Source organism: Pan paniscus, chromosome 13 (assembly GCF_029289425.2).
Source record: "Pan paniscus chromosome 13, NHGRI_mPanPan1-v2.0_pri, whole genome shotgun sequence".
In the NCBI taxonomy this organism is placed as follows: domain Eukaryota; kingdom Metazoa; phylum Chordata; class Mammalia; order Primates; family Hominidae; genus Pan; species Pan paniscus.
The window spans coordinates 94,247,831-94,265,342 of NC_073262.2; positions in this window are offsets into that span (position 1 = coordinate 94,247,831).

A 17,512-nucleotide genomic window follows, 5' to 3' on the forward strand; every position below is an offset into this window, starting at 1 on the left:
CTACATTTGCAATTCCTCATGGTGCAGCCCTGGTTACGAGCCTAACGTGACCAAAAACAAATGCTCAATATCCCCCTTGCACAATCTTTTCCTCTCTCAATAATTCCTCCCATGGCTAATGGCAGTAACATTTCTCTAGTCTAGACACAAGCTAGAAACCTGGGAATCATCCTTTGTTTCCCTTTCCCTCAACCTCTACATCCAATAAATCTCCAAGCCTACCACTTGTCTATCAGAAATATTGCTTTAAAACCTGCCACTTCATTGCCCCACCCAGACTTCATCATTTCTCCCCTGGCCAATACTACCGTAGCCTTTGTTCTCCTTTCCGTCTTCTAGGTTCTACACCGACTCCAAAATTCATTCTCCACAATGCTGCCAGAGTGACCGTTTAAAAGTAATACTTTGATCACATCTTATCTGCTCTAAAAGACTTCAGTGGTTCCTGAAGTCTTTTAGGATAAAGTTTAACTTTATCCTATATAACTTTATAGGATAAAGTTCAAGCGTTTGTAAAACACTTCCTGTTTTGTCCACAACCGCCTTGTATGGTCTCACACTGAGTCCTCCTTCCTTTACCCAGTCACCTCTTATTTTAGCCACAAGGGTTACTGCACTTTCGCCAAGAGGAGTGAGGTCCCTGTGCTACGGTTTATGTTGTTCCTTCTGTTTGCAGCACTTTTCTCCTATTCCCCCACGTGGGGACATTCTCCTGGATTTCAAAACATGTTCCAAAGTCCCCTTCTTCCCCGAGGCCTTCTTTGAGCCTTCTCTGGAGGAATAAATCCTTCTCTATTCTTTCTGTGCTCACACAACTTGGCTTCCCTGTTCTCTTTGCCACCTTATCAGATCGCATTCATAGATGTGAGGGTTATCTTATCTGCTTATTGAGCAAGGACTGCACCTCAGGCTTTTGACCATCCCAGGAGCTTATCATGGTTCCATGGCCAGAACTCAACAAATATGTGTAGCAAGAAGCGAGTAATAAAAAAAAAAAAAAAGAAGACTGCAGAATGCCAGCAGGTCCAGGGTTATATGGCAAAGCCAGCCTTGTGTTGGTCTGAACACTAAAGCAATGTTTCTTTCTGTTACCAGCAGATCCCAGAATATTCACCACTTCAATCCTATATCCTGTGACCCTCAACCTAGAGTCAAAGGAGCAAAGCCATGAAGAGAACCATTTTGTCCACATGGGGGCAGCACAGGCACTTCCACAATCTTATCCGAGGTCCCCAGGTTTCTCACCTCAAGGGTCCATTTATAGCCAGACCCAACTTTTCCTTGCCTGAGGTCCAAACTCAAGAGGCTTCACGTCTCCTCCACCACCTTCTTCTGGGCTATAGAAGGCATTAATTTTAAGGTGACTTTAAAAAACCATGTATGGAGGTTCATCATAAATTGCTTGCCCCCAAGCGCTGGAGTAAGTTTCAATCATTCACCGTGTTCCTGAATAATGAAGAAGCTTCTCCACCGAAACAACACTATCATACACCCAGACGGGCAACGCCTTTTTCTGTGGGTCCCTAGAAGTGTTTGTTGAGCTCTAAGGGGAGTCAGATCCAGATCTCATGCTCCCTGGAGTTTATGCTGGTTGGAGTGGGTGATTACTCCCAGGCCCAGGGGTAGCACCAGCATACCTAGAATCCACAGTCATATTAACTTTTCCACAAGGATTTTCTTTCCACTGCATTCCTACTTTTAAGAGCAGGCAGCCACAGCTGTGACAGTTTGCCATTCCTCTCCACTTGTTTCCAATAATGCCTCTTTAGTTACTTTGTGAAAAGATTCTCGACTGAGATTTTTCTTGCTTTCTATCTTCTAAAGTGTTTATTACTAGAAGATTCAACTTTCAGATTCTCTGAAGAAAATTCTTTCCTAGGAAAGGTAAGAGGTAGAAGAGGTAGCTAAAATTAGTTTCTTTTTTGGCTCTGCAAAAGCGATTGCAGCAATGGCAACAGTTGGCTGCAATAACTTAACAAATGGCTTCAGAAATGAGCTCTTCACTGGAATTTGAAAGAGCTCTCAGTGAATCCTGTTTTATAATTACTGCCTGATTCTAATGGGACACTCTAAAGCTTGAGTGTCTCCCAGTTTCATTCCTCAGGTGAGCCCTCTGGTTAACTTTGTCCAATTTGACACATCGGCACTGAACTCTCACCCGCAGTTTATGGGCTGATGACTGTTTAATTACACCTGCCAGCCTTCAGCAATCTCAATGATTAAGAATTGCAATACTGTGTCCTATTAATCTGCCTGGATTCCTTTCCATCTAAGGAAGTCAAAGAGTTTTTTGTTAATTTTTGATATACTTAGTGGAACTTGATAGAGAGCGTCAGAAGAAAATAGAGTTAAGAGGATGGTAATTGACCTCGCCAGGATCATTCTAAGTCAGCAGCAATTGGGGTAAGAATTTGGAGATTTGGGCAGCCTTTTTTGTTTTGTTAAAATTAGCTTTGGCCATAAAATCTAAAGCACACTATCATTATACAGGTTCGACTTGTCTTTGCTGTGTGTCTGCATATATTCATGAAATACTTCACCTCCACAGTTAGCACTTTCCATCTCTAAAATGCGGAGAGCAGGTCGGGCACGGTGGCTCATTCCTGTAATCCCAGCACTTTGGGAGGCCAAAGCAGGCGGATCACCTGAGGTTAGGAGTTCAAGACCAGCCTGGCCAACATGGTGAAACCCCGTCTCTACTAAAATACAAAAATTAGCCAAGTGTGTTTCTCGCTCCTGTCGTCCCAGATACTCAGGAGGCTGAGGAAGGAGAATTGCTTGAACCCTGGAGGTAGTGGAGGTTGCAGTGAGCCGAGATTGCAGCCACTGCACTCCAGCCTGGGCGATAAAGCGAGACTCCATCTCAAAAAAGAAAAAAAAGTGCAGAGAGCACAGGAGAGCTGGACCAAAGTTTGCCTACAAATTTCCAGTAAATCTTGGAGATCTTCATCTTTTCCAAACAACAGGACCCACCAAGATTACAGAAGAGTCTGTGGCTAAGGAATTTAGAAATAGAATGTTATAATTTATACTTTTCCTAAGAAAGTCTTTGTTGTAAATAAGGTTGCATGCTCCATTGACATGGAAAGAAAAGGGGAAGGAATGAGGAATGTCAATGATCCAGAGTCTAATTAATGTTGCCACCAATTTTTGCATAATTAACAGTACATTTCTATTCTTTAATAAAATTGATAAGATTCTACCAAGTTCATTGTTTCTGAAAAGTTGGGAAATGGGAGGTGGCCCTGGGGGTAGGGAGGAGAAAGGTGATTATGCAAGTACATGCCTCCCCCAGATTGATCAGGTAACATGCACCTGCTAATGGGGATAAATATTAGGAGATGAGGAAATGGATACAAGTAAATGCTTTCTCCAAAAACAAAGAAACCAAACTAGTGACCATAGGCAGAACTTGCTTCTAATGTTTGCACTCTGATACTGAAAGGTAACTGGACCTAGGCATAAAATGTGACACCAATCTGATCATCTAGGTAGCCTGAAGATAGTATGTATTTTGGGGAGACTATTCTATTTCTAGTGCCCTGGAGGATTTCCCAAATTGTTCAGCTAAATGTAGGTTTAATTACCTCTTTACCATCACCACTCCATTACTGCCTCTGAATGATGACTTTGTGCATTTTTCACTTAAGGGTAATGAACTGCTCTCTTAATATGGTTCCATCATTCAACTTTGTTCTAGGGAGTTTCTTTATAGACAATTTTTATTTTAATCAGAAGTGAATGGGACTATTGCCTTTAAAGTGGACCATCTGTGGGTTTACCAGGAAATTTATTAACTTTGATCTTTATTCAATTTAACTTTCTGCCAGAGCTTCCAGTAAAGTTCTTTCAAGCCTGCAGAAAGCAGAGCTCAGAGCTCAGAAAGTGGGCTCTGTGGGAGGGGGAGAGGGGAGGATAAGAGAAGGGAGTGTATGGATACAGACTGCAATCCCAGTTTCAGCTGAGGTGGCAGTGGGGAGCTGGGAACATTATTCTGGAAGATCCTGGAGCAAGTCCTCAACTTGACTCCAGTTCGAGACTCCTCTGGGCTAGCAAGGTAATATATATGTATTTTTTTTAAGAGATGGGCTCTTGCTCTGTTGCCCAGGCTGGAGTGCAGTGGAGCCCTCACAGCCCACCGCAGCCTTGAATTCTTGGGCTCAATTGATCCTCCCGCTTCAGCCTCCTGAGAAGCTGGGACTACATGTGTGTACAACCATGCCCAGCTAATTTATTTTTATTTTTGTTTTCGTTTTTGTTTTTTTGTAGAGATGGGGGTCTCATTCTGTTGACCAGACTGGTCTTGAACTCTTGGCTTCAAGTGAACCTCCCACCTCAGCCTCCCAAAGTGCTGGGATTACAAGCGTGAGCTACCGTGCCTGGCCTAGCAAGGTAATTTTAAACAGACACTGCCTTACCAATGATACAGCCTCAAAAGCCCTGATGCCAGCCTGGGCTGAATGTGATGAGCGTGAGGACTTATCCAGGCACTACCCACCTCTGCAACAAAACAGGGAGACAGGTGGGGAGTATCCGCAATGCTGTGGATGGATTGGGCAGCAGGCAGAAGCTTCTGGCTTGTAGCTCATGCAGACCACTGCACAAGCTCTGCTCTTACAGCTTCCAAATTACTTTTCTGGCCTTTGAAGTGGAGCGATTTAGGATGCCTGCAGATCCTCCCCTGTTTAACAAATGCTCCCTGCTCTCAGTCCAGGGACCCTCACTCTTCCTGTCCTCTAACTCAGGACAGATTCCTGTCTATTATAGGTAGACAGGAAATCTTTTTGGATATCCAGGAAGATGGATATCCAAACTTCCCCAAGATCCTAGTCTATTTCCTTCCTTCCTTCCTTCCCTCCCTTTCTTTTTTCTCTTTTCTTTTCTCTTTCTTTCTTCCTTTCTTCCCTTCTTTCTTTCTTTCCCTTCCTTCCTTCCTTCCTTCCTTCCTTCCTTCCTTCCTTCCTTTCTTTCTTTCTTTCTTTTTTCTCTTTCTTTCTTTCTTTCCTTCCTTCCTTCTTTCTTTTCTTTTCTTTTTCTTTTCTTTCTTTTCCAACTTTATTGGGGTAAGTGATTTATAGTAAATGGCAGAGATTTAGTGTGTGGTTTCACAAGTTTTGACATATGTGCTTACCCAGGAAACCACCACCTCAGTCAAGATAATGAACATTTCCTTCACCCCTAAAGTTTCATAGTTGCCCCCTTTGTAAAACCTCCTTCTTTTTGCCCCATCCCCAGTCTGCTTTCTGTGACTATAGATTACTCTGCGGTTTCTAGGATTTTATGAAAATGAAATCATCTTTTCTTGTCTGATTTCTTTCACCTAGCATAAATATTTTGAGATTCATGCATGTGGCTGCATGTATCAATAATTCATTCCTTTTTACTCCTGAGGATTAATCCACTGTATGGACCTATCACAGCTTGTTAATCCATTGAGGAATCATTCCTTCTGTTTTGTTTTATAGGATCACGAAGCGTTAGATGTGTAAGGGGCATTATAGGTCACTTAATCTAAGAAAATCATCAGTTATCTGTAGTTATCTAGAAGCGTTAGATGTGTAAGGGGCATTATAGGTCACTTAATCTAAGAAAATCATCAGTTATCTGTAGTTATCTACCTACAGATTAGGTAACTGAAGCCAGAACACTACTTAAGAATTTCCCTGGAAATTGTTTAAAATTGAGATTCATACCTGTTCCTGCCGTTTGATTCTGATGGTGGAGTGAATCCTGGGATTCTGCAGTTTTAGCAATAGCCTCTGGTGATTCTAATCCAGATATATGGTCTACTATAATTAAAACACCGAATTATTTAAATATTGAGGTCGTAGAAGGTTAGGAGCAAAGGCTGGATTTAAATCCACAATTTTTGATTTCTGAGTTTAGGGCTCTTTCTACTGCATTATGTCAACCCCAAATAACATCAGACACATGGAAGCCTGACGCTGTCTGCTAGCGTAAATCTCTTTGTTTTCTCATCAAAGAAATGCCACAGCTCGATTCCAAGCTACATTCTTGTGTTTCCAGAAGAGGGCACTGATAACAAATCCTTTCTTTAATGCACGTATTTCTTTCTCTTACTCTCTCTCCCCACCCCCTCTCTCCTCCCTTCTTTCTTCCTCTGCTTGTTTTTGTTTTGTTTTGTTTCGTTTTGGGTTTTTTGTGGGGTTTTTTTTCTGGTCATTAAAGTTGCAAATATGAAAAGCAACAAAGTGAGACCTGGGAAAATGAGTTTACTTCAATAAAAAGCCAAAGTCCCTGGAGAAATTTCTTGACATCATTACATTTTTAATACAAACTTGCCTGTAAGTGCTGTCACTTACTGGCTTCCAGTCACTAATTTTATGAGTCAGCACTTTCCCTCAGTGACTTCCTCAAAATTATAGGAATAGGAGGGGCTGGACAGAACATGCAGAAGTAAGAATGCTGAAAATTTAACCAGAGCTGAAGAAACGTTGACCTTTAGGAACAACAATGACAAAAAATGTCATCTAGTTATCTTACTCCCTATCTCTTTCCATTGGGTAGTTAGGGAGGAAGCCATAAGCCTAACTTGGTATATATATATATATATATATATATTTTTTTTTTTTTTCCCTTAAGTTATTATAATTCCAGTGACCCTTGGGCTGCCTTCCTCCAAACTCTGAAAATTTGAACTCAGGCAGTGGGGCCTGAACCCTTACTTGATACCTGGTGTCTGAGAATGTTGTTTCTAAGCAAGGATATCAAGATCATGAAAAACCAAGCAGTAACATATCAAATGAAAGAAGAGACATGAGTCCAACTCAAGCTGCCAGAAAAATTTAATTCATCTTTGATAGTTTGGGCATTTTCCTAACAATATTTTTATGACAAATTGGGTAATTCAAATGTGCTGGCTACCTTTGAAGCCCTAGAATGAAAGTGAGCTTTTGCCTCATGAGATAAAATAAGACAAGGCTTTGAGAATTCAGTCGCCCCCCCTGGGTAGAATTGTGAGAAGGCACACTGTGTCCCTAGGACCCTCAGACTCACTTCTTTGAAACCTTTTCTTTCCCCACTCTTACCAGGTATGGGGGCTCCATTGCTCTCCTCATTGGATCCTTAGTGTGAGTGACACAGAGTCCTATTATCCTATGCTGTCTACGTTTGCATTTGAACATTAATTGTGGCAATGACAAGCTTTGTCTTTGAGTCACAAGGCTTGGAAATAAGACAGAAGATTGGTAATTAGAAGTTCTAATCTGTGTTCATCTACTTATCACTTGTGGGCCCTTAGGCGAGTCATTTAACCTTTATGAGTCTATTTTCTCATGTGTCAAATAGTAACGATGATAGTAATATGCACATTTGTGAGTGGCTATAGGGACTAGAGATTAGGTATATAAAGTACCTGGTCCATAAATGGTAGTTAAAGGCATGTCAGCCATGCGGGTGTCAGGCATGCAGATGATGGAAAATTTGGGACTTCTCCTATTGACAAGAGGACTTTTCTAGTACAACTGAAACTGGCTTATTAGAATGGAGAGTGGTAGCTGCCTACTCAATTAGGGTGGGCCTATGTGTTTTGCCCTAATGCCTCATGTCTACCTAATTTCTCTTTGTGTCCATTGTAATCATGGAGCCCGAATCTTTGGATCATTTATGAGAGTCGTAAATCTAACTGGGTGAAAGTGGAATTGAGAAGAGACTCCAGTGTATTTGTGAGACCATGTACTTAAGGGTTGCTACATTTGAAACACAATTATAGAATACATACATATACAGAATGACAAATGATTTCCACAAGTTTGACAAGGAAACTAATCTTATTACTTTATGGTCACACTTCTGTGACAATGCAACTTAATTTTGCCAAAATGTATTTCTATGTTTATGCACATATACATGCTCCTCAATGGCCTATTTCTATACTCACCCAAATTATATATAATCACAAAAAAACTGTCTTCTTTACAATACAGTTTATTTCTTGCACTTCTTAAAGGCAGAAACATTCATTGTGATTTCTGTTCTCAGGTAATGAGAAGCTGTGATAGACATTAACAGAAGAAACTTCGAGTGGAAAGTTCTCCCAGATTTTCTCACTGCCTCTCTCCAAATTTGATATGCTGTAATATTTTTAGTCTTATTATTATAGTGTCAGGGTGGAGATGAATCATATTGAGAGGAAGAGGTAAAGTGTTAGACTCTAAAAGTGTGTAAACAGCCATCAAGGGAAATTCTGAAGCATCCTAGTGCTTGGGGAAGGTTTAAGGAGTTTATTCTTGGCACCGTTGCCTATAATCCATAATTAGCAACCCATTGTTATGGTATTTGTTAAATTCCTACATTGTAGGTTAGGACTATTGAAATTGCAGTACACCAGTGGGAAAACAGACTATAATATTCACACTGGCATAGATTTCAGTCTCTGGGAGTAGGTAGTTTGCCTGAAGCCAGATAGTTCTTAGGAATCAATAACCTCATTAGCCCCAGGAGACTGGATCTCTATACTTTGTAGAGTGGTACAGTTGCTGGAACATCTGCCAATGGGCACCTGCCTTAGTGGAAAGAGAATTATTTTTTTATAGGCATTAAAGCTCAGAATAATTCAAAAACATTCCTCTAGGTACTGAACAACTATTTATCAATCTTACAGATGGAATTATTGCTGTCTCTGCCCGAAAGCCTTTGTTGACGTGTCCTTCCAATCGGTCAGCTCAGGGTTTAATCTGGTTAATCCCACAGAGCAATGGAGTTCTTTTTCTGCCATAGCTTTTCCTTAGTCCAAGGAGAAGGAAGAAATATTTAGATTCGTGAGAGGTCTGTGTTCTCCAGCACACTGCTGCAGTATCAGAAATACGCGGCAAAAATGAAGCAACTTGTTTTCCTTCTTCAAGGGGTAGATGAGAAATAGCTGCAGTTTTTCAAACTCTGGAAAATGTAACTATGTATGTTTCTGCTGCATGGTATAACTGACTGTCAGGTGTGGATCAGAAGTTAGTTGTTGATGATAATGAAGTATGTCATTATTTCCCCATTTCTAGAAGTGCTCAGTGTGAGCAGACAGTAGATCCAAAGCATAGAGTAATTAAGACCAGGCCCTAATAAAACTCAGATCCGAAGGTTGTCTTGGCTCTACCTATCAACTTCCTTTTCTATCAGTTAAAATATGTGTGGAATGTAATGATAATCTGAGTCATATCAGTGGCATGAAAGAGAGGAAAAAAGGATGGATTCAGAGATACTAAAAAGGTAGTCTCAGGAGGATTTGGTGACTGTGTTAGTTTCCTACTGCTGTCACAACAGATTACTCCAAACATGGGGCCTAAAACAACAGACATTTATTCTTTCCTAGTTCTGGAGGCCAGAAGTCTGAAATCAAGGTGCCAGCAAAGCCATGCTCCTTTGAAGGACCTGGGTGAGAATCCTTCCTCACCTCTTCAGCTTCCTGTGAGCCTCTTAAGTCTTCCTTGGCTTATAGCTGAGTAACTCCAACCTTTGCCCCTGTCTTTCTTCACATGGCCTTCTCCTCCTTCTCTGTCTTCTTTCCATGTGAAATCTTCTTCTTTCTTTCTCTTATAAGGATGCTTGTCACTGGATTTAGGGACTATCCAGATAATCCAGGATGATCTCATCTCAAGATCCTTAACTCAAGGACCCTTTTCCCAAGTAAGGTTCTATTAACAAGTTTGGGATTAGGACATGGAGGGTACCACTTAACTCACCACAGTAACCACGTGAACGTATTTGTTTGATTAAGGAGTTCTAATAAGGATGAATCCCTAATCTCTGGTCAGGACAGATGGCAAGATTGTGGTGGCAAATACCTAGAAGAGGAAACATTTGAGGAGATGCTGGTTTTCTCATTTAGTTTTAGACACTGAGTTTAAGGTGGGGGATAGAGGAAGCAGAAATTGACTTCACCATTTTGTCTCATGTTAACCCAGCTTTGAGATTTACAAGAATGCTGTCAATGTTTTTCAACTAGCACACATGCAAATAGATAAAGGCTACAGCTATTCCTGAGTTCGGCCTTAGATTATTCTATGTCTTTGTAAAATTTTACTTTCAGAATACTTTGAGATAAACAGTGTGATTTATGAACAAAATTAATTTTTCCTTTATATCCTAGCAGCAGTTAGTATTTGAAGTATCCTGATCAGGAATACACACTTCAGGCATAATTACCAAGCACTTCAAATATTGCCATGGAAATCTGCTCATAAGGACTTGATAATTAGCATAAGAGATGTAAAAATAATTTTTCACTAATGAAAAGATGGGTGTTGGATGTATATATTGACTCTCATGTCCCACCACTGTTGCATGAAAACTTACGGGAATCTGACAAGCCCAGCCACCGAGTTCCAGTTCCTTCAGAGATGCCCTCGGCGTAGAGCTTATTAGTCCTGGGTCCCACATGTCACAGAACACCATTGCCTGATCAGAATGTTGCCTGTTCCCATCATTAAACATTATGGCATCTGCCTTGGAGTGAGACTTTTGCACACACACACACACACACACACACACACACACACACACCCCTGGATGGGGGGAGACAGACTTCTGGTGATTTAGAACTGATACTAACTGCTACTTCAAAATTGGAGGACTAAGGCATAATTGTTATTTGATATTTGCTTCTTCAAATAAATCGTATTCTTGATAATTCAAATAATAGTTATTATTGGAAAAATAATAATTTCAAAAATCCAATTTATTAAACCTGTGTGATTTCAGAGAGTTACAACAGTATTTCATGGGTTGAGAAACCACAAAAGGGATCAGTTCTAGTAATTTAATAGTGCTGCTGATTCTGTATATCATCAAGTCACCACCGGGTTTATACTTCGGAAAGTGTCCATATTTTATTGCAAAAAATGAAGGGAATTTATTGAAGAGAGACCATAGAAGTATTATAGATGTATAATAAGGGTAAAATTCTCTAACTAAAACATTTTATGTTTCCAAGATTACAATTCGCATGTGGAAGAGAAAGTAGCTTTCATAAAGGAGGGAAATGTGTTGGTTTTAGGGAAGAATACAAGCAAAAATTGTGAAACATTAGCAACCTGTTTATAACTTTTAACTAAATCTGATTTTCTCCCTATTTTTGGTAAAGGAATTAAAGACTAACCAGAAATAGAAAACATGTCAAAACTTTTTATTGGAGTTGTCCTTCTAAATAAACATGTAGCCATGTGTGGTGGCATGCACCTGTGTCCTAGCTAATCAGGAGGCTGAGGCCAGAGGATTACTTGAACCCAGAAGTTTGAGGCTACAATTGCTAGGATCACACCACTGCACTGAGTGACAGAGCAAGATCCTGTCTCAAATATGTATATTGAGACACATACACACACACACACACATAGTAACTAGAAGGTAACCATTTGGGATTGAGATTTCTCTTCAAATAGAGTCAGTAAATGTCACATAGTTGCCTAAGTCTGAGTTAGGTCTGACACTGAACAATGGTAGAGGCTCTTGGTCAGAAAATTTTACTCAAATGGGAAGAAGAAAGGAGGGAAGATGAGGAAACAGGGCAAAGGAAAGGTAACAAAGCCGGTGAGAATACTCGATTCTTTTCTTGTAATCATGGACTCACAGAATCGTAGCAGCAGAGGTTCCATAAGGTCACCTAATTCCTGTTCCTCAACTGTATTGTAGATAGCAGTCACCAGGTTTACTTCTACTTAAGGCAGTATTTACAATTCACACTCCTCTAATTGTTAGAATGCTTTAACTCACACTGAGCAGAACTACCTTTCTTAGATTTGATGGGTCCTGGTTCTGTCCTCTGGAAAACATGGAATAATTCTTCTCCCTCTTTGGCCTGACAACATTTCAAATATTTAAAGACAGCTGCCATCTCCCTTCTGTATTTTAAAATAAATGGATAATCAGGGACAGTTATAATCACCTGAGATTTGCATGACAGGGACATTCTGGGGAGTTTCACACCAGCTCTATCCAGACAATCTAAGCGGAACAACCTGACAGCTATAGAAGAGGCTCCAAGATAGATTTACTGTCCTCATCTCAGTTTTCTGGCCAAAAGTCTTAAGAATATGAAATGCTAATGCTATTTGGAGTACTTTGTTCTCAAGTGAAAGCTAAATTAAATCTCATGGTCATGAATTGTGATACGATTTTAAAATGGCTGTTTTCATTCATTATTAGCCCAATTTTACATCCTTGGTTTTGTGATGTAAAAAGAATGAATTCAGTGCAACTAAAAGATCAACGTGATGTTTTGTCAAATACTTAGATCAACAACAAGTGATTATTGCATATTTAATTTTCTTTTCTAGAATCACAGAGACACAGCTTAACAGTAATTTACAGTTTTGAATGTAAGATGGCAGGTATGAAAATCACCCAACAAACATTGTTTTTTGGATATCTAATTGTGTTGTCTGTAATTTACTTTTAAAATACTTTAACATAGTGATTTAGTTTTAGTGTACAATGTTAGCGTACAATTCTGTTCAGGTGAAGGTTGGTTACCATTTGGAGTACCCTGATTGGGAATATACCCTAATTGGGAATACTGGAATGGTTATGCAACACTGGAGAGACATGAGTCAGAGACACTTCAGCAAGTTTTCTTCTTAAGTTTTGATCAACACCAGAGATTTTGTTAATGGCTAAATTATTAGAAATATGTTTATGTTTATTAGAAATTATTTCTGTATTGATAAAATTAGTAATGATAAAGAAATGTGGATTTTCTGAAAATATTACACAGAAATTCCTGTCTTTGCATGCACAGGACATAATATTTTTAAAGTCCCAATACTTGATAGCTTTCAGAATGGCACTCCTGACTTCTGACTGAACCAGTAGATGATTTGAAAAATCTGACCATTTCTATTAAAAAATTAGGTAAATCCTGCCACTGTGATAAACCTTTTCATTCAAGAAGCCATCAGAGCACATTAAAAGGTAGAGATGTGGGACTCCCTCAAGCTTACAGAACAGGTTCTATGACTGCTTTTGTGTCTACTTTCTGTGGCAGAATGCCATCTGAGACTTCTTTCCATTGTATCACTCTGCCTGGTAGCCAGGATTTAGAAGAAAAGACCTATGGCTCTCATCTACCTATAGATATGAAAGGTGTGTTAAATTGGATTATTGTTTAAAAATACTGTGTAAATAGAACACTTCTGGCCGAGCGCGGTGGCTCAAGCCTGTAATCCCAGCACTTTGGGAGGCGGAGGCGGGCGGATCACAAGGTCAGGATATCGAGACCATCCTGGCTAACATGGTGAAACCCCGTCTCTACTAAAAATACAAAAAATTGGCCGGGCGTGGTGGCGGGCGCCTGTAGTACCAGCTACTCGGGAGGCTGAGGCAGGAGAATGGCGTGAACCCAGGAGGCAGAGCTTGCAGTGAGCCGAGATCGCGCCACTGAACTCCAGCCTGGGCGACAGAGCGAGACTCTGTCTCAAAAAAAAAAAAAAAAAAAAAAGAACACTTCCTCATCCTTTGACTTTAGGATGAACACAGAGCATGCTTTAGCCAATGTGATGTTGTGACAAAGGCAGGGCTTAAAAATGGCCTTGTTCAGTAGGCTTGCCCTCTTGCATCGCTGCTAAGACCATGCTAGAAACATGTTCTAGGTGCCCTTCTGGTCCAAGAAAAATGAGAAACACATGGAGCAGACTTGGATCTCAACTGCAGCTCAGAATCACTCAGCTGAAATCAGCTGGGTAGTTGTTTGATATGCAGCAATCACTGACTGGTATTCAAGGCTGCCAATATTTATCCCCCAAACCTAATGATCACGAATACTCAAATTAGACTAAGTAGTAGACAATTTTCAAATAATGCTTCATTTAATTCTCACAACAAATCTGGGAGGTAGACATTATTTTTTCTATTGTATGGATAAAGCAATCAAGGCTAAGAGAGATAAAAACAACTTGGACCAAATCACACCACTAGGAGAAATAGAAGGAGAATTAGCTCTAATCAGATTGTAGAGTTACATCCTCTTCCATTATACTGCATTGCTCACTCATACTGATTTGCTTAGATTGAATTGAACTTTTTAGATAAAGATGTATCCATGCATGCAGCAACAGAGACAACAACTGAACACATAATCCGATGAGGGTCATTCATGTGCACGCTTACTCCGCCAACTCACCTTTAATGAGCACCTACTATGTGCCAGTGCATTGTAGTATGTCCTAGGGATTTAATGATTAAGTATGATAGACATTGTCCCTGTCCTCACAGGGCATCTAATCTTATTATGGATGTGTTTAATATATACATGCTTTAAATTTTGTTTGTGATGTCAGAATTTGGCCTAATTTTACACTGTGTATATAAACAACAGCCCCAGACAAAGGAAACTCTGTTCCTGATGGAGTGACTTTTCAGGTGGTAACTACTATTTGGAATGCAATAACAACTATGCTCAGAAATGCATTCAACTACTAAATGCATCTGAGGGTTGTTCTTCCACACAATGTTCCAGTATATTACAGGTCAGAGAGTTGGAGAATAAGAAAATTACTCCTACTGTTCTGGGGGCGGGGGTGGAATAAAAGCAATAGGATATTATAATTCTTATTAATAAACATTATTAAACTCAGACAATTTCTGAAGTTTAGAATAAAAATAATTAATCTACTGAAAGAATAGTAAACTAGAAAAGATTAAAAATTATAATTAAAGAATGAAAATGACATTTGGTATCAGAGTCATCTCAGCAGACTATCTGAACAGTGCACTAAAAGTGAATTATTTCTACCATAATAATGGTATTTACTGTAATACAATGGCATACTAGAAATCTAATTGCAACCTGTCAAGGATTAAAAAAACCACAGTTATAATTTGAAAATACAGGAAGAATAGATATGATCTGTATTTTTAAAGGAATATGGCAATGCTACTATATGGTTCAATTTTCAGATATCAGGATTTAATATAATAAGAAAAGACAGAGAAAATGAAAATTGGGGAAACTTTTGAATAGGTGCTTTAAGAAGGGGATTTGCAACCGACTGGAAACAGGCTGATTTTGATTGCATTTTAATGTGAGATAAAGTAAAGATGGGGTAAATCCAAAGTAAAACATAATTATAAGTTTCTACATAATCCTTGGCAAAATATTAAAGATTAGATTTCAGAATTGTGTTAGTAGTTCCATACAACTTTTACTATTCATAGTTACCCATTGTACATTAAGCATTGTCAGAAACAAAAAATATATTCATAAATGGAAATAATAAAAAAGATATTTAATAAGATATCTGGATTTTAAAGTTTTGCCTTTTCTGAAATAAAAGAAAAAATAAATAAAACACAATAGAAAACAATCTAAATACTAGAATATGAGTGAGGCAACAGAATGATATGAATTCATTTTTAAATAGAAAAAAATTAAGTGCCAAGTACTTTATTTAAAAAGCATGAACACACCATTTTATATACTATCCCCTGATTTATTTTCACAATGTCTTATGTGTATATATGTATATTACACACGCACACACACACACAAGTCCCATGGAAGCACATTTGAATGGGTATGCATAATGAGTCATGGAGGTTAATTGGCCAAAAATTTGGGTAAGTAGTCCTATTTCCACAATGGCCGAAAAAGATGAGCATCACTCATTCTAACATACACATAACCCTCAAATGTGATCAGAAAAATCAACAGCTCTTAACTTAAATACTGAAAATCGATAGATTCACAGTACTGATACATAGGTGAGAATAATAGCTTCATTTCAGGTAAGTATAAGGGATTTGGGAATATCTGGTTATGAAGAGTCTAAGATTGAAAATAAGTGTTGATAGAAACTGTTCATGAAATGTGGCCACCATCCATTCTATATTCTGAGAAACAATGTGGTAATAATCTGGTGATTTTGGTCTTTTTTGTCTGTTTGTCCCAAGTACAGAAGTTGATGGACATACACAAAATAAACTTCTGCTAAAAACCTTGATGAGTGATAAAGGCCATCTGCCAGCAGCTGGTGAAGTGTACTTTGACAGGCTGTATATTGCAGAGAGAGAGGGAGAGAGAGAGACTATTAGAAGATATTTTCAGAAATAGTTGTGGATTTTTTGTAAGTGAAATTAAAACATAAAACACAGAAGGCATATAGTAGGGAAATAAAAGTCAAAATTGCATTCCTAAAGTACTGTCATCTCTGAGGAAATTGTATTAGCTTTATCCATCTCAAAGTATTTTTCTGAAGCATGTGATTAAATAACAATAATATTGACTTCTATTTAAAGATATGTTACTTATTATTATGTTACTTTGCTGAATTCATTATTAAAGATATTGACATTTGAGATGGTTAGAGTACTAGAAGGCATAGATCTGGCTATAAATTTATTATGTTTTAGAATAATATTTATTTTCTCTCTGATTATAATGGTACTACATTGTAAGGAATTTGGATCATAAGAATCACACACAAAAAACAGACAAATATGTACTCCTACCATACATTATAGGTGAGATTATAGGTGATTATAGGTGTCATCATTCTGGCATATTTCCTTCCAATAATTTTACTGCTCTATTTAAAAATATATACATATTATATGTATAAATTTGTTTCTGGCATTTTTCTTAATGTTACATCAGCAACATTTTCCTATGTGATTAAAATGTTTAATAAACGTAATTTTTTTTTGAGCAGAGTCTCGCTCTGTCACCCAGGCTGGAGTGAAGAGTGCAGTGGCATGATCTTGGCTCACTGCAACCTCTGCCTCCCGGGTTCAAGCGATTCTCACGCCTCAGCCTCCCAAGTAGCTGGGACTATAGGCACACGCCATCACGCCCTGCTAATTTTTGTATTTGTTTAGTAGAGATGGGGTTTCACCATGTTGGCCAGGCTGGTCTCGAACTCCTGACCTCAGGTGATCTGTCTGCCTTGGCCTCCCAAAGTGCTGGGATTACAGGTGTGAGCCACCATACCTGGTGAGAAACATAAATTTTAATTGCTGTGTAATATTCCATTACATAAATGAACTCTATATTTAGTGTTCTATTTATTTATATATTTATTTTTGTGACTTTACATGACCTAAGAATTAACATGTTTGTATTTCAGAATATTTTTTAGCAAAGATCTTTAGAATTGGAATTATTGAGTCAAAGGCTAAATGTTTAACATGAAGCTATGGTAAACACTGGCTAGCTGTTTGCCAAACTTGCTTGATTTTCCTTCTGAGTACAGAGATAGGCTACATTTCTCAGCCTCCCTGGCAGTGAGGTAAGGACATGAGAATGAATTCTTCCCAAAGGAATGTGGCAGAAGTGATACAATCATGCACAATGCTTCCAGGTCTGGCCCAAAATGACCTCTTACACAATTCTCAAGGCTCTCTCTTTCCTTATTTGCTGATGGTGTGTCAGTGCAGGGTGAGCTTGGAAGGCATTTGAGAAAGACAGCAGAGCATTTGTCAGGCTGTTTCTGAAGAAATGTGGGGCAGAATACCCTTCATTCCCACTGGCTTGAATTGATATCAGATTGAGAAATAAAATTCCAATAAAATG